Here is an 18,683-nt window from a genome sequence, read left to right on the forward strand (position 1 = left end):
TTCTACTGTTATAGCTGGCTAAGTGTACATCTATACAGCTGCTCATATATTGAGATATAGCAGTGCTGAGTGTGCTGGGATAGCTGTCACATAGCTGTCACATAGAGATATAGCAGTGCTGGGTGTGTTGGGGCAGCTGTCATGTGTATAGATTTACACTTAGCCAGCTATAACAGTAGAAGTGTCAAATTTTTTCAGTCAGTTGCAATGCCTACTTTATGGCTGTGAGGGTTAATGCTTTGCCTCTGATACACTGATACATTGGAGGTTGTGGGTTCGAATCCCAGACACATCAGGAGACTTTAGAATACAGTAAGATTAGAGCACATTAGCGAGGGGGCCTGAACATTAAGGCTGCTGTGAAGGGGCCCTCGATATTTAACTAACTTGAAAATAAACTGTCTGTCCCCGAAGCAGCTGCTTCCCCGGTAGTTACGCCACCTCCTGGCTGTCTGTGTGTGTTAATAATAAAAAAATAAAAATAAAAAATAAATTGGAATGCGGTCGCCTAGTTGCTATGGCGATCCCTACGCCACTGGGAGGACCACCACAGCACGTCTCGGATGATGATGAAACACAGGTGCCAACTGCTGGGGCTTTCGAAAGTGTGCAGACCAACAAGGAGGGCAAGGGTGAAGACTGGGTGGAAGATGATAGGGAGGACGATGAGGTCCTCTACCCCATGTGAAATCAAGGTCATGCGAGTGACCTGTGTAGTTCAGAGGAAGAGGCGGTGGCGGTGGTCACACAGAGCCACCAACACAGCAGAAGAGGGAACAGGGTGCAAAAGTGGAGCGGCCGTTCCCTAGACAGTAAGCCTGCTACTGCCCACCGCAGCAAGGGACCGAGCACACCAAAGCCAGCTCCAAGGAGTTACCTGGCGTGGCAGTTCTTCAATGTGCTGACGACAAGACACGAGTGGTTTGCACGCTGTGCAATCAGAGCCTGAAGCGAGGCATAAACGTTCTCAACCTGAGCACAACCATGACCAGTCATCTAAGAGCAAAGCACGAGCTGCAGTGGAGTCGCCACCCCGCAAACAGAGGATCTGCCAGCAACACCACCACCTGGGTCACCAAGCATATCCACAATGTCCCAGGGAAGCGTTCAGCTCTCCATCTCCCAAACACTGGAGCGGAAGAGGAAGTACACCCCTACCCACCCGCGATCCCTGGCCCTCAAAATTACTAGCCTTTGAAATGCTGTCAATTCGTCTGGTGGAGACGGAGAGTTTTAAAAGCCTTATGGCGGTGCCCAGCCACCACTACTTTTCCAGGCGAGCTATCCCTTCCCTGCACAACCAAGTGGGGGACAAAATCAGGTGTGCCAACCTTACTACGGATACGTGGACCAGTAAGCACGGTCAGGGACGTTATATCCCCCTAACAGCACACTAGGTAAATGCAGTGGTGGCTGGGCCTGAGGCGGATAGCAGTTTGTCGCATGTCCTTTCACCACCGAGGATTGCAGGGCACTTCTCTTTGCCTCCTGTTGCTTCCTCCTTCTACTCCGCTTCCTCATCCTCTACCGCCTCCTCATCCGGTCAGCCATCACCACTAACTTCAGCACAGCCAGGGGTAAACAACAGCAGGCAGTTTAAAAATGTATCTGTTTGGGGGACAAACCCCACACCGCGCAGGAGCTGTGGACGGGCCTTGAACAGCAGACCAATGAGTGGTTGCTGCCAGTGAGCCTCAAGCCCGGTCTGGTGGTGTGCGATAATGGGCGAAATCTCATAGCAGCTCTGGGACTAGCCAGTTTGACGCACATTCCTTGCCTAGCGCATTGACTGAATTTGGTTGTGCAGAGGTTCCTTAAAAATTACCCCGATATGTCAGAGCTGCTGCAGAAAGTGCGGGCAGTCTGTGCGCGCTTTCGGCGATCTCACCCTGCTGCTGCTCGCCTGTCAGCTCTGCAGCGGAACTTCGGCCTTCCCGCTCGCCACCTCATATGCGACGTGCCCACAAGGTGGAACTCCACCTTGCACATGCTGGCCAGACTGTGCAAGCAACAGCAAGCGATAGTGGAGTTTCAGCTGCAGCACACACGGGTGAGTCGCTCTGCGGAACAGCACCAGTTCACCACCAATGATTGGGCCTCCATACGAGACCTGTGTTCCTTGTTGCGCTGTTTCGAGTACTCCACCAACATGGCCAGTGCCGATAACGCAGTTTTCAGTTATACTATCCCACTTCTATGCCTCCTTGATAAAACGCTTCTGGCGATGATGGAAGAGGATGCGGCACAGCAGGAGGAGGAGGAAGAGGGATCATTACATAGGGTTTCCGGACAGTCATTAACAAGTGGCTCCGAGGGTGGGTTCCCGCACCCACAAACGCTAGGGACACAATTGTCCGTCCAGGGCACAGTTCAGGAGGATGATGAGGAGATGGAGGAGGAGGAACCGTGTTCACAGCAGGGTGGCACCAAAACCAGCTCATGGCCATCACTGGTGCATGGCTGGGGGGATACAGAGCACACAGACGATACACCTCCCACACAGGACAGCTTTTCGTTGCCTCTGGGCAGCCTGGCACACATGAGCGATTACATGCTGCAGTGTCTCCGCAATGACCGCCGAGTTGCCCACATTCTAACTTGTGCTGATAGCTGGGTGTCCACGCTGCTGGATCCTCATTACAAGGACAACGTACCGTCCTTAAGTCAGTCACTGGAGCGTGATTGTAAGATGTGCGAGTACAAGCGCACGCTGGTAGATGCGCTGCTGGTGGCATTCCCACCTGACAGCGGGGGCACAATGGAAGCACAAGGTGAAGGCAGAGGAGGAGGTTGCCAACGCAGCTGGGGCACCACCAGCACCTCAGAAGGCAGGATTAGCATGGCCGAAATGTAGAAAAGCTTTGTCAGCATGCCACAACAACCAGCACCACCAGCTGATATGGAACGCCTTAGCAGGAGGCAGCATTTCACCAACATGGTGGAGCAGTATGTGTGCACATGCCTACACGTACTGAATGATGGGTCTGCCCCCTTCAACTTCTGGGTCTCCAAATTGGGCACATGGCCTGAGCTTGCCCTTAACGCCTTGGAGGTGCTGGCCTGCCCTGCAGCCAGTGAATTATCTGAACGTGTGTTTAGCACTGCAGGGGGCGTTATCACAGACAAGCGCAGCCGCCTGTCCACAGCCAATGTGGACAAGCTCACGTTCATTAAAATGAACCAGGCATGGATCCCACAGGACTTGTCCATACCTTGTGCAGAATAGACATTTATACCGACCTTACCCAGCCATTGTTATACTACAGCGCAATTGCTCATTGTTGTATTTTTGATATTTCCCACTCTTTTCGGGTGTACCCTATTTTAAAAAAATAATCAAAATTTAAACCAAAAACCAGTGTTGGCTACCTTGTCCTCCTCCACCGCCGCTTCCACCTACATCGCTATGTCCACTGCCTCCTCAACCTCCTACTTCATATGGACCTCCACCTCATACATCAAAATAGTTTTTTTTTATTTGTACGTATTTTATTTTATTTTATGTCATTTCACTGATTTGTCTGTTACATTTTCGGGTGAAATTCACCAATTTTTGGCTGTGATATACCCCTGCTCTACCTAGTAGACAGGTTAATAAATTTCACGAATTTTTCGGGTACATTCTTGGGTGACATTTTACCATTTGTGCCGTGAATAAACCCCTGCTCTGCATAGGTGACAGGGACCGAAATTTTTAAAAATCATCTGTTCCATTGGTGGGTGACATTAACCCATTTCTGGCGATGAAAAACCCCTGCTCAACATAGGTGACAGGGACTTAAATTTCAAAAATTCGGCTTTAATTGGCCCTTTCATTCGATCCTTCTTCTGCTTTAATAACTTGTCCCACATTTCCGCTCGATCACATTGCAGCCATTGACCTCCCTTGGGTGTGGTCTCTCTTTCTCACGCTTCCTCTCCGGCGTGGAACCCTGATTCGCCGCTAACCGTAATCAACATGTTAGGCTACTTTCACACTTGCGTTAGGAGCGGATCCGTCTGGTGTCTGTACAGACGGATCCGCTCCTATAATGCAAACGCTTGCATCCATTCAGAACGGATCCGTTTGCATAACTGTTTTTTTCAGATCTGATTTTTCACTTTGTGAAAACTTAGATCCGACAGTATATTCTAACACAGAGGCTTTCCCATGGTGATGGGGACGCTTCAGGTTAGAATATACTAAAAGAACTGTGTACATGACCACCCCCCCTCCCTCCCCCCCCTGTTTTTAACTCATTGGTGGCCAGTGCAGCCGCCCCCCCTCCCCCCCTGTTTTTAACTCATTGGTGGCCAGTGCAGCCGGGATCCCCCTCCCCCCTGTTTTTAACTCATTGGTGGCCAGTGCGGCCGCCCCCCCCCCCCCATTTTTAACTCATTGGTGGCCAGTGCGGCCGCCCCCCCCTCCCTACCCCCCTGTTTTTAATTCATTGGTGGCCAGTGCGGCCGCCCCCCCTAATTAAAATGACCGACCCCCCATCATTGGTGGCAGCGGAGAGTTCCGATCGGAGTCCCAGTTCGCTGGGACTCCGATCGGTAACCATGGCAACCAGGACGCTACTGCAGTCCTGGTTGCCATGGTTACTTAGCAATTTTAGAAGCATTATACTTACCTGCGATGTCTGTGACCGGCCGGGCGCTCCTCCTACTGGTAAGTGAAAGGTCTATGCTATAAGCAATGCGCCGCACAGACCTTTCACTTACCAGTAGGAGGAGCGCCGGGTAAGTATAATGCTTCTAAAATTGCTACGTAACCATGGCAGCCAGGAATGCAGTAGCATCCTGGTTGCCATGGTTACCGATCAGAGTCCCAGCGATTAAACTGGGACTCCGATCGGAACTCTCCGCTGCCACCAATGATGGGGGGTCGGTCATTTTAATTAGGGGGGAGGGGGGGCCGGCCGCACTGGCCACCAATGAATTAAAAACAGGGGGGGAGGGAGGGGGGGCCAGCCGCACTGGCCACCAATGAGTTAAAAACAGAGGGGGGGAGGGGGGGCCGGCCGCACTGGCCACCAATGAGTTAAAAACAGGGAGGGGGGGTGGTCTGCCCCCTGCTGCCTGGCAGCACCTGCCAGGCAGCAGGGGGCAGTCATGTACACAGTTCTTTTAGTATATTCTAACCTGAAGCGTCCCCATCACCATGGGAACGCCTCTGTGTTAGAATATACTGTCGGATCTGAGTTTTGCGATCTAACTTAAATCCGATGGTATATTCTAACATAGAGGCGTTCCCATGGTGATAGAGACGCTTCAAGTTAAAATATACCATCGGATTGGAGAAAACTCCGATCCGATGGTATATTAATAGGGACTCCTGACTTTACATTGAAAATCAATGGGGGACGGATCCGTTTGCAATTGCACCATATTGTGTCAGCGTCAAACGTATCCGTCCCCATTGACTTGCATTGTAAGTCTGGACGGATCCGTTTGGCGTTCAGGTGTCCGCCTGCTGAGCGGAACGGAGGCCAAACGGTGCCAAACTGATGCATTCTGAGCGGATCCGCATCCACTCAGAATGCATAGGGGCAGTACGGATCCGTTCGGGCCGCTTGTGAGAGCCTTCAAACGGAACTCACAAGCGGAACCCCGAACGCAAGTGTGAAAGTAGCCTTAGGCGCAGAAAAGAACATCGAAAGTTGATAGAAAAGATATCCAATTGGATCATGGACGTCACGGGGACGTGCGATCAGGCAAAAGTTATCTAGAGTTAACAAAGCGGCAGCAGGGCCTCTCTTGTCTAACGTTTCCAAATCCAAAATACCCCAGTGACATTCCCTATAATTTTGTATTATTCATTCCAATAACAGGGCATCTTAAGAGTCCTATATTGTTATTTATCGTCACTACCTCCCCGAGTCGGGAGTGGACAATTGCCGTGCGCCCCCTCCTTTCATTCGATCGTTCCGCTTTGATAACTTCTCCCACATTCCGCTCGATCATATTTCATTTCATACATTGACCTCCCTTGGATGTGGTATCCCTTTCTCACGTTCCCTCTCCGGCGTGGAACCCTGATTCGCCGCTAACCGTGATCAACATGGTAGGCGCAGAAAAGAACATCGAAAGTTGATATAACAGATATCCAATTGGATCCTGGACATCACAGGGACGTGCGACATGGTGGAGCAGTATGTGTGCACACGCCTACATGTACAGACTGATGGGTCTGCCCCCTTCAACTTCTGGGTCTACAAATTGGGCATATGGCCTGAGCTCGCCCTTTACGCCTTGGAGGTGCTGGCCTGCCCTGCAGCCAGTGTATTGTCTGAACATTTGTTTAGTATGGCTGGAGGGGCTTATAACAGGTTATATTACCCAATGTTTTAGGGTGTACCCTAATTTAAACAAAAATAAATAAAAAATAAAACCAAAAAGCAGTGTAGGCTACCTCCTCATCTTCCACAGCCACTTGCACCTACACCACCATACCCACCGCCTCCTCAACCTCCTGCTAAGATCAAGATTATTATTTTTTATTTTTACGTATTTTATGTTTTTGAAGTCATTTCCCTATCCACACTTGCCGTGCTCTTAACCACATTTTGCTGCCATTTGCAGCCCTCTAGCCCTTCCCATGACTTTTTTACAGCCATTTTAGTGCTCAAAAGTTCAGGTCCCCATTGACTTCAATGGGGTTTGGGTTCGGGGTCAAGTTCGGGTCCCAGGTGTCCGCTCAACTCTACTGTCAACCTAAACTGACAGCCCAGACAAGGAAAGCACTATTTAGAGAAGCAGGCAAGATGCTAATGTTCACTCTGGAGGAGATGCAGAGATCCACTGCTCAAGTGGGAGTCTGTTCACAGGACAACTAATAGTCGTGTACTCCACAAATCTGGCCTTTATGGAAGAGTGGCAAGAAGAAAAAAATTTTTTAAAGCAAGCCATAACAAATCCCATTTACAGTTTGACACAAGCTATGTAGGGGACACAGCAAACATGTGGAAGAAGGTGCTCTGTTCAGATAAGACCGAAATTTAACTTTTAGGTCTAAATTGAAAACATTATGTGTAGAACATGGTGGTGGCATCATCATGCTATGGGGATGCTTTTCTTCCGTAGGGACAGGGAAGCCGGTCAGAGTTTGTGGGAAGATGGATAGAGATAAATACAGGGCAATCCTTGAGAAAAACCTGAAAGAGGCTGCAAAAAACTTCAGATTGAAAAGAAGGTTCACCTTCCAGCAAGACAACGACCCTAAACATACAGCCAGAGCTACAATGGAATGGTTTAGATCAAAGCATATTCATGTGTTACAATGGCCCAGTCAAAGTCCAGAGCTAAATCCCATTGAGAATCTATGTCAGGACTTGAAAATTGCTAAATTGCTAAATTTAAGCCCCTAGATCTACATGAGCAAAGGTGGTAGAAACATACCTCAAAAGACTTGCAGCTATAAATGCAGCGAAAGGTGGTCCTAAAAAGTATCGTATTGACAGGGGGGGGGGGCTGAATACAAATACTATCCCAAACCCTAACCCACATTGTCAAGATCTTTATTTATTATTAACATTTTTTGGAAGTGACATATCATTTTCTTTTCACTTCACGTATACGGGCTACTTTGTGTTGGTCTATCACATAAAATCCCAATAAAATATATTTAGGTGTGTGGGTGTAATGTGAAATAATGTGAAAAAGTTCAAGGCACTGTATTGAATGTTTGTGGGCACCTCAAGTCATTGGGATCTACCAAAGAGTATCTAATGTGTATGATCAACTTAACAGTTACTGGGAAGAAGGTTCCCACCAGGGGCCTTAACCAACCTTGATATGTCCCTCTGGAGGACTCCTAAATGAATTAAAAAGGAAAATCTTTTTTTTTTTCTGGAGATCCTCTGAACTGATTTTCACTATAAAATGCAGAAAAAACTGCAACATTTATAAATCTTCTGCAAAACAGAGACAAGCTAGCCTACTTCTGTGTAGACAATGGCTGTTGGTTATTAGATGCATAGACATACATGATGCATATACTAAGTATCATATATTATGATGTTTTAGCACCCTTTGTCTTTGCTGGGTTGATATATCACGAATTGCAATGTGTTTTTAAGTGTAGTAACTAACTTCTATTTTTTTATTTTTTATTCTGTTATAATAGTTGACTGTTCTAAATTATGTACTACCCATTCCATTACATCCATTATGCACTCAGCAAATTTCTTAATACAGTCATATTTGTCCAAACCTGGAAACTAGAAATATGCAGTGTATAAGAAAAAAAGGAGTGTTCACATGAACATTCAGTAGGTGGCACTTAAAAGGCTTCTTTGAATTTGCAGTCGCCATTAGACAAACAGGAGTAGGAGCAGAGGCTGGAGCCAGTCCATCCCTGAGCACAAGGCACTGTAGCCAAGGTACTGAGGAAAAAGAAACAGCCCAGGCCAAAGCAGAAAGAGACAAAGGGGGGAGGGAGACTCAGCCAGGGAGTACATCAAGGAGCAGGCAGCAAATCCAAGCAGCAGAAGGCAACAATCACAGTGCAGCAGACTGAGCACTTCCAGAAAGGACAGCTCCTTCTTTCCTACCAGGTCTCTTTGTAGTATGACAGCAAAACTCTGAAGATATTTCTTGTGGATTTCTTCATTATCAGGTATTTATCTTGCTATTTACCTATAGAAAATGTCTAAGGATTCTACCAGGCTGCTGCTGCTACATTGTGCATTGCTGGGTGCTAGAATCCAGGTCAGCAGCATCTACTTCACCTGAGCCATTCACTGTTGTGAGTCTGCACAGTCTATCTAGAGTATAATATGAGAATACCTGATTATTTACCTTCTTAAGGTCCAGACTAGATCATTTGTCTTTCTCCTGATTATACACAGACATTGTTCCCCTGGCGCCCCTACATAGGATGAGATCATGTAGATTGTCCAGTGCTTTGGAACTCTGACTCTGCTGATACTATGTATATGCTCAGCAGGGCAGCAACATTCAAAGGCAAATCCATCTTGGTTGTGTGGAGGATATTTTCGGTTAATGTCCTGTAATCCTGATTTGGAATCAATACTTTGCGCAAGGGAAGCAATTAGACATCTCTGTTCTGTTTTCTCAACTTTAAAGCATAGCTGCTGTGGGATGTTCAGGGGAGGAAATCTGGCCTTTGATGATGAGACTCCTGTTAAACATTACCATTGATTTTCTTACCCCCAATGTATCAGAAAAGAGATACTGGGATACCACAGCCTTTAAATCAGCTTAGCTTCCTCAATCTCAGCAAAAGGCGGCGAATGGAGAAAACACAGATTAAATGTAGGCTTTAGCAGGGGAAGCCTACGATTTATATAACACATGACTCATTGTTTCATGTTTTATTGCACATTTTAATTGTTTTTTTATTCTACTAAAGCAGCAGCAAATATAAAAATATTATTAGATAAAATTGTCAAGACATTGTAACACATGATTTATCTATTTCTGAACATAATCATTGTTATTAAATTATAACTTTCTATCAGTTAAATGCTCCCTTATTAGATAACAAGGTGCAAAAATGATTCTTACATACAGAATACCACAATGTAAAATATCAATAAAGAAATAATGGGGTGAGTATTCTCTGCAGAGATATTGAAAAGCTGTGTCTACAAATGTAGAAAAGTTGAGTTTGTTACATGGCGTGTTGAGGTAACCAAATGCGGTAATTAAGGTTTTGCATAGGACTTCAGGAAACCCACACCATTGAAAGTAGATCTGTAGAATGATGCTCTATCCTCTGGCACCTTTTTTTTTAAACTAGTGATTTGTAGTACGTTCCCTTTTGGCGTTGCTTTGGCTGCCATCTATATTTAGATAATCAGATCATTTTAGATGCGTATATACTATAATGGACTGCTAGCATCAGATTATACAACACAAGGTTAGGAGTATGTTAGTAATGAAATAATTGTACAATATGAAGAAGGAAAAGCTAGATAGCTGATTATCTGCTGTGTATAGTGTAGAAAGCAAATATGTATTTAAAAAATGAATACATTGTATGTATATTGCTTAGCCTAAAATACATTCCATGTCCGATTAGTTAGAGTACAGCTTATTTTGCATAAAAGAAAAAAGTATAAAAAATTTATATGGAACGGTTCTGAGGTTCCCTACTATTACATTGCCATAGGTCTGATTAGTTCAGGTACATCTCATTTTGCATAAAAGGAAAAAGTATAATAAATATATGGAACAGTTCTGAGGTTCCCTACTATTACATTGCCACCCATATTTCCATACTCTAACACAAGTTATGGAGTGTAATACTGCTTTTCAAGGTTTTTCTAAAAACTGTATGAGAGCTCCTATGGACGCTGTATTGGCTGGTAATAATGCTTGTCACCTAGCATCTGCAGGACCAAGATAAGTCACAATCATCAAAATAGACGTTACGCAAGAGGACAACCCAGTGACTTAAAGTGAACCTGTTACCATGAAAATCTGCAAGCAGCATGATATAGAGAAGGAACTGAGCAGATTGATATCTCTTTTTATAGGGAAAAGATTGAGAGACTTCCTGTATGACTATGCATAGCGAGATAGCTGTCAATCACTGATAGGGTTGCCCACATGACTTCTAAGCATAGACAGGGAGATAGAGAGCACAGATTTAACCCCTTTAGAACTGTCTCCTTACATGAATGGCGCGGCCAGCATGGATTTACAGACCAGCAAGATACATGTGCATCCCTATTAGTGTTGAGCTTATCAAAGTATCCAAAGTGGACTTCAATCAGAATTTCAGGAAAATTTTGATTTGCCGCGAAGCTGAATTCATCACGCTCTGTGGTAACGAATCAATTTTACCTAAAATGGTGGTAAAAATAAAAAAATACATACTCAACTCATCCATTTGCGCGCGAAGAGTCATCTTGAGTGAAGATATTATGTGAAATCTTGCGCGTGGTGACATATGACATCATCACGTCACCGCACAAGATTTTGCATGGTGTCTTCAATCAAGATGGCCGCAGTGGCCTCTACACGATCAAATGGATAAGGTATTTTTTATTCTTTTTTTAGTGGATTAACCCTGAAAGACCTTAATGTTAATCTCAGATGCTGGGATCAGCGATGAACATGGCATCTGAGGGGTTCAATGACGGGGCGGCACCATTGATGTTCCCCATCATTGCTCTTGCTACATGCAAAGTAATTTGTCACAAAGTGAATTTCTTAGTGAAATTCTGCAAAGCAGCTGAATCAAATTTTGAATAACTTTTCTCATCCCTAATCCCAATGAATAACCAGTCACCTCGTCTAATGACACGGTGACTGGGCTAAGATGGCAGCTGTCCCCGACAGCCAGCCATCTTAGCTAAGGGTCCATGGAGGTTGTAACTCCCCTCTGCAGCCCCAATCGTAGTGTTGACCAACTAATCACAGCTTCCTCACTGTAAAAGCCAATGAGGAAGCTGAAGGTGGGCTCCAATGGGGGGTGAGTAGTACTGAAAAGGACCCCCCCCTTCATTTTAGTTGGATGCCAAGCCACCCATGAACACTTTTTGTCACAGTTTTTATTTTTTTACAGCCCTGCTCCAGTTTTCCTGTTTACGAGCTGTGACCGCCAAGAGCTGATCAGTCTGTACGTCACTGATCAGCACCTGAGCTCAGTTTTTGGCGCATGTATTTTGTTTTCTCATCTTTGCTCATGTTTTGGCATGGCGTGTTTGTTAAAAAAAAAGAAATAAAGGTTAGGGTTATATATATATATATATATATATATATATATACATACATTTTTAGCTAGATTTTTTTTTTACTGTAGTACATTTTATACTGAGCACCTATCAGTACCATCCATTACTGTATCTGCATTCAGTTTTCTGTGCAGGAAGCTCATGAAGGAAGTCATGTGTCATGAGCTGGCTTGGTGGATATATAAGATGTGCGACAGGCTGTCTGCACACATATCCCTTGTTGCTGTCATGGGTAAATGGGGCAAATTATCAGAGTTCCAAAAATGGATGGTATTGGCTTTTGGGCCAAGGGTGACAGTGTTTCTGGAACTGGGCAGTTTGTGAACTGTTCGTGTGCTGCTGTGGTGAAAGTGTATTGTTGAGTTGAGTGGACAAATGGCAACATTGCGAATAAGTGACGTGGAAACTGCAGAGCACCACATGCTATTGATATGAAAAGTGAACGTCAGCTTCAAAGGTGCGCAAGAGCGGACCAAAACGCTACAATAGAGCAGGACACTGCCAAAATGAACCAGCGGCCACCAGATGTGTGTGTAAAACAACAGCTCAGTGATTCCTACTGTGTATGGGGCTCTAAAGCAGACAGATGGTAATTGCACCTCTGCTAAAAATGTTGCATCAGCACCAAAAGCCTCCACAGACTTAAGGTATAAGGGAAATATCTGTGTTTAGAGCCGCATCTGGTTTGGGCTAAACATCACTGATGGAAATCACTGACCAAAACAATAACTGTGATTTCTTTTTTATTTTACACACAAAGAAAAAAACAAGGGAAAACTGAGCAAAGATGCAATCTCTCTATTTGCCTGCATGTGCCCTGGAACCAATGAGTGTGATCAGTAATGTATATTTTTACGTTTTACTGATTGTACTGTATCTGTGCACAGTTTTCAGAACAGGCTTTTTTTTTTTACTTTACGAAATACTCCTTTTTTTCCCCCCTTTTGTTGTTACAAATTTATTTCAGCCCCCACAAGTATAAAATTGAAAAATTGCTTGAGGGGTGTAGATTCCCAAATAGAGTCTCTTTTTGGTGGATTCCGCTGTAGGGTACCTCAGGGTACGTCTTTAAATGCCACATGTTGCCCGAATACCATTTCGGCAAAATCTACCCTTCAAAGCCATATGGCGCTCCTCCCCTTCTGAATCCTGCTATGTGTCCATACAGCAGTTTATGACCACATATGGGGTGTTTCTGTAAACTGCAGAATCAGAGTAATAAATATTGAGGTTTGTTTTGCTGTTAACCCTTGCTGGCTCCTTCGGTCAACTGTTTATTCAGTCCATTGCTTTTTTTGCTGCTTTTTGGTCCCTGCATGTAAACTTCTGGCATTGCCAGAGGTTGCCAGGGGTCACATGCGCCACTGCAGCCATCCTATATGTATACTGCACAGACCATCCAACTTCTGTTTCATAAATAGTTAACTAGATCACCATTAACACCAACTACTGTGATGCAGTAAAGGTTGACTGAGTGCAGATTAGCAGTAACCTATAAATTCTGATCTGTAATTCAATTTAATTTACTGTGTACAATAATGTACAGTAATTACTGCACACCATGTAGGCATTCAGTTGCTGTACCATGTAAAAAATGAACTCATTGGTTATGGTTCCAACTTGCTATGAAATTTGTCTTGGTGGGGGCATGCCAGAGAAAAAGAAATGACAATGGATAGACAGGGGCTGATGTGAGTGAATACATTCCCTGTACAGCAATGCTGAATATATATATATATATATATATATATATATATATATACCGTCTTTCCCCGAAAATAAGACATCCCCCGAAAATAAGACCTACCTCTGGTTTTGCCTCTTGCTGAAATATAAGGCATCTCCCCGAAAATAAGGCCTCCCCGATAATAAGGCCCCCCGGAATATAAGGTCCCAGAAGTTACTGCAAGGCATCTGACTCCTCCCGATCGTAGCGGCGGGCGCCGCCGCGCAGCTCACTGATTGGCCGCAGCACAGCCAGAGCTGTTCAGGCGGTGCGAGGTCTCTTTAAATCCGAGAGCCCGCGCCACTGCCAGGACAAGCTGCCGCCTGCTGCTCGCTCTGCCCTGACGGAGTCTGGCTGACTCACTGTCTAAATGTGAGTGAGTTGCGCAGGGCAGGAATCGGGCACATTGTGTGGAATCTGGCCGGCACGGACATACAGGGGTGACTGAGGTATGGGGGGGGGGAATGTCTGATAAATTGGTGGGGGATGTGCAGCGTACTCAAGTTAGGTGTAGAAATGTTCCTGGGTGTTGTAGTGCAATTGTGACACTAACCTGAGACAGCTGACTCTCTGCAAGGGCAGGTGATGATAAGTAATGTTCGTGACGCCAGTGCCAATTAAACGGTAGCACGCCGTTTGCTGATAGCAGGAATAACTGAGGAACCACGTGATGTTAAAACAGAACTCAAACTTTAGTAGTCATCATACATGGACATAGATGGAAGTGCAGTTCCTTTGCAGACAGTTGGTTGCAGTACATTTGATGCAGGCAATATATAGCAAGGTGACTTCAGAGTGTTAAACACAGGACTTGCAGTACAGGCGGCTTGCACTCTATTCCTGACTGATCCTGGAACATAGAAACTCTTCTCCAAGGCCCGATGCCCTAGCTCTGGCGTATATCCTTGGTTTTATAATTATCAAGTACCTCCTCTGTTGTCTTTAGTCCCTCTTGCTTTTCTGGACTTGCCTCTGTCTCTCTCAGCACTGACTCTAGAAACTTCTGAACTCCCCTTCCTAGGCTAGGCCCTGCCTATTTATACTGAACTGGGAGCTCCCTCTGCTGACTGGAACAGGGATTGCCTGCAACAGGCCTAACTGGCTTAAAGGGAAATACACATACAACCTAGCAGTGTCGGGTAACCTACCCGTATGCTGCACACCCCCAGACTTTAACGTGAGTAAGGCCTCGTACTCACACACACCTTCCTGAACCGGCATAACATGGTACATAACTTAAGCATTACATCATGAATATAATAGATAATTATTTCACACAGAAAAACATAACATTAATAACTTCATGACCAAATGACACAAGGGAAAGGGGCGTCTTCTTACTTCTTAGACACGGCCGCTGACCTGGCACAGCGGACTTAGGGTGAACCAGGTTAGTCCATTCTTCTTTGGTGGCAGTATAATAACGGAACTACCCAGGAGTATCCTGTGGGTGTATCACAGGCAAGGGCTCACGTGGAGGAGTCCATTCTTGCGCACAAATGTCAAGTAAAGTATTACCAGTAGCAACTGCTCGAGAGGAGACACCACCAGCATAGTCAAAGTCTCCTAAACGGACTGGCGGACGTCCCCTGGTCATCCGGGTGGACCTTCTCAATACAGGGGTCACCTCTTCCCTTAGCAACGAGGTAGAAGAGAGAGGAGCAACAGGAGGGTCTCCATCAGTGAGACCTTGGTCAGGAACAACAGGAACAACTAGATCCACTAGAGGGGAAACTGGATCCGGGGCATCTTGAACCGGCTCTTCTGGAGGTGAAGATACAGTAGGTGCCGGAGCAGGCACCAGCAAGTTCAACCATGGTGTCAGAAGCCAATGCATGGGATCAGCGTCATACCTCAGATTACTGACAGCCTGCATAGGATCCTCGGGCGGTATTGATGACTCTGACACAGGGGATTCAGATCCAGAACTCTCGGCACTAGGTTCTGGTGTCAGGCAGAGCTTTAACCAGTTTCGGTGTACAATTTGGGATCCCTTGCCTTCCCGGGTGATCTCATAAGTGTGAGTTCCAACATTTGGGATTGCAGTGACAACATAGGGACTTCGCTCCCATTTACTGTCCAGTTTACTGGTACGGCGGTTATTTTTTAACCATACCACAGCCCCTATTGTCAAGGGTTCTGCATGGGCTGCTTGATCATAGTCTCTCTGCTGTCGGTCCCTAGCATAGTCCATACGTTCCTGAACAATGGCTTTGGCTGTATTCAATCGCCTTTGATGTTCAGCAACCCAGTCGGTGTTAGATAATGGGTTAATGCAATCAGGTACGTGTATGTCCAATGAATGATCAGCAGGCAATGTCCCTTGGCGCCCAAACATCAAATAAAAGGGGGTATACCCGGTGGAACAATGTATGGTATGATTGTATGTGAACATGAGCTGTGGCAACAGATTAGGCCAATCTCCTCTGGTTTCAGGAAGCACGGCCCTCAGCATCTCTATCAAGGTCTGATTCATTTTTTCACATATTCCATTACCTTGAGGATGGTAGGCCGCTGTCCGGATCTTCTTACAGTTGTGTAAGCGGCACAGTTCATGGAACAGATGGGACTCAAAAGCAGGTCCTTGATCGGTGAGGATCTTTTCTGGACATCCGTAGGGCAGGAGGAAGTGCTTCCAGAACAGTTCGGCTGTAGTCTTGGCTGTCTGGTCTCTCACAGGCACCGCTACAACAAACTTAGTGAAATGGTCAATAATAGTCATGGCATAAGTATACCCTGAGCGACTAGGCTCCAGTTTCACATGGTCGATGGCGACAAGTTCAAGAGGACGAGTACTTACAATGGGTCTCAGTGGTGCCCTCTGATCATGGTGCTCACTTCGTTTTAAGGCACAGGCTACACACTCCCGACACCACTTCTCCATGTCTTCTCTCATGCCCACCCAGTAAAACCGCTGGCGGATAGTAGCCTCAGTCTTTTGGACCCCAAAGTGACCGGATTGATTGTGGTACATCTCCAACACCATACCTGCATCTCGTCGGGGTATAAGAATCTGGTGCACTCTCTCGTTGGACACTGGGTCTAGGCTTCTCCGTAGCAATAGGCCCTTTTGTATGAAGAGTTGATGGCGCTGTCTCCACAGTTTGATGAGCTCAGGATCTGCACTCTTACGCCGAATCCTCTCAGGGGCTCTGCCACTAGTAATGAAGTCCAACAACTCACCCAGCACTCTACTTTCAGACTGTAGTTTCACCCACCTTTCTTCTTTAGGATCAGGCCTACTGGAGGGTGAAGGAACTGCAGCTCTGTCATTGGTAGCTCGAGCCTGATCCTGTTGAGCAAATTTGTTATAGAAAGCCGGCATCTCTACATCTTCCCAAGCATCTCGCACATCATCAGGAGCTGTCTCTGTGGGAAGCCTGGATAAAGCATCAGCATTATCATTAGTACGTCCAGCACGATATTTTACAGAGAAATCATAGTTGGCGAGGCGAGAGGCCCATCTCTGCTCCAAGGCCCCTAATTTAGCTGTATTTAGATGTGCCAGAGGGTTATTGTCAGTGAATGCAATGAACAGGGTGGCGGCTAGATAATCTTTGAATTTTTCCGTCACTGCCCACACTAAGGCCAGGAACTCTAGTTTGAAGGAACTATAATTCTGGTCATTTTTCTCAGCTCCTTTCAGGGAGCGGCTTGCATAAGCTATCACTCTTTCTTTTCCCTCTTGGATTTGGGCTAACACAGCTCCCAGGCCTCGCTTGCTAGCATCGGTATAAAGATGGAAAGGCTTGCTATAATCTGGATAACCTAACACAGGAGGCTCGGTCAGTTTCTTTTTTAGCAATTGGAACGCTATCTCTCTTTCCTCATTCCACTCAATGGGCACAGGAGTTCTAGGAATTTTCTTGGGTTGCCCCCTCAAGAGTTCCTGGATAGGATCAGCTATTTGAGCAAAATGGGGGATAAACCGTCTATAGTAGCCTGCAAAACCAAGGAAACCCCTCACTTCCTTGACAGTAGTAGGAACCGGCCAATTACGAACAGCCGCTAACTTATCAGGGTCAGGTTGCACGCCCTCTCCGCTTACCACATGCCCCAGGTATCTTACTGCAGGTTTGAGCAGGTGACACTTGGATGGCTTTACCTTCAAGCCATATTTGATAAGGATTTCAAATACTTCTGCCAAATGTTTCAGATGGTCTTCATATGTTTTTGAGTACACAATGACGTCATCTAGATACAGCAGCACTGTTTCGAAGTTTTTGTGACCCAAACACCGCTCCATTAGTCTCTGGAAAGTTCCTGGGGCATTACATAGCCCGAACGGCATACAATTGAATTCATACAGGCCCATAGGAATGGTGAAAGCAGTCTTTTCCCTATCTGCAGGGGCCATGGGTACTTGCCAGTAGCCACTGGTCAAGTCCAAGGTGGAGAAATAGGCAGAGGAGCCCAGAGCAGTTAGTGACTCCTCAATGCGGGGCAGTGGGTATGCATCCTTGTGGGTTATTTGGTTAATTTTTCTATAATCCACACAGAAAGGGATACCACCATCCTTTTTCTTTACAAGGACCAGGGGTGCAGCCCACGGACTACGGCTGTCCCGGATTACATTAGAGTCTTTCATCTCTTGGATCATTTCTTTTACAGTCTGATATGAAGTAGGCGGTAAGGGTCTGTATCTCTCCTTGATAGGAGGGTGAGAGCCAGTAGGTATGGTGTGTTGTATGGCACTAACCTCTCCATAGTCAGTAGCATGCTTACTGAAGGCCTGGTGGTGCTCCTTGACAAGCTGTAGAATCCCTTCTTGTTGATGTTGGGGGGTAGTCTCGTCCCCTACATGGAGCTCTTCCCACCAGGGCACTTGTGGCTGGGTCACCGGCGAACATCCGCTGCCTGCAGCTGGCGGCTTTTCTGTCACTGGAAGACGAATGATGTCTTGGAAGGACACCTGAGAAAGCTGGGCAACACGGCAATGCTTAGTAAGCGCCACAGGATGATCACTCAGGTTAATCAGACGGACAGGTACTTTACCTTGGGAGACGTTCACCAGGCACTTGGCAGCTCTCACATAAGGGTAATCCTCCATCTGGATTGGTTCCACCAGGGCTGGATAATCTCGGCCTTGGACTCCCAGGACAGCACGACACCATAAAAGAGTTTGAGAATTAGGAGGCAAAGTCACAGGCTTAATATCACTAATCCTGGCAGTACAAATTTCTCCTTTCCCATTAGCAAACCTCTGCTGGGCACTTAACACAGTAATAGTCTTTTGAATCACCCTCTTGGATGCAGAGGAAGCAGTGGGC

At 46.0% G+C, this 18,683-nt stretch overlaps 1 protein-coding gene across 2 annotated transcripts in view; it reads left to right on the top strand.

The window, feature by feature from the left end:
- The window catches only part of DIRAS2 (DIRAS family GTPase 2), a 96,320-nt gene that overhangs the window by 25,630 nt on the left and 52,007 nt on the right, over positions 1–18,683 (top strand). Inside the window, exon 1 of one of the 2 annotated variants that reach the window (XM_040416949.1) lies at positions 8,445–8,599. The exons of the other annotated variant lie outside the window; for it this stretch is intronic. The gene's annotated coding sequence lies outside the window, so the exon portion shown is untranslated. Of the gene's footprint in view, positions 1–8,444; positions 8,600–18,683 lie in introns of those variants that run through there. 2 annotated transcript variants of the gene reach the window in all.

The sequence above is a fragment of the Bufo bufo genome, chromosome 2 (assembly GCF_905171765.1).
Source record: "Bufo bufo chromosome 2, aBufBuf1.1, whole genome shotgun sequence".
NCBI classification, from domain to species: domain Eukaryota; kingdom Metazoa; phylum Chordata; class Amphibia; order Anura; family Bufonidae; genus Bufo; species Bufo bufo.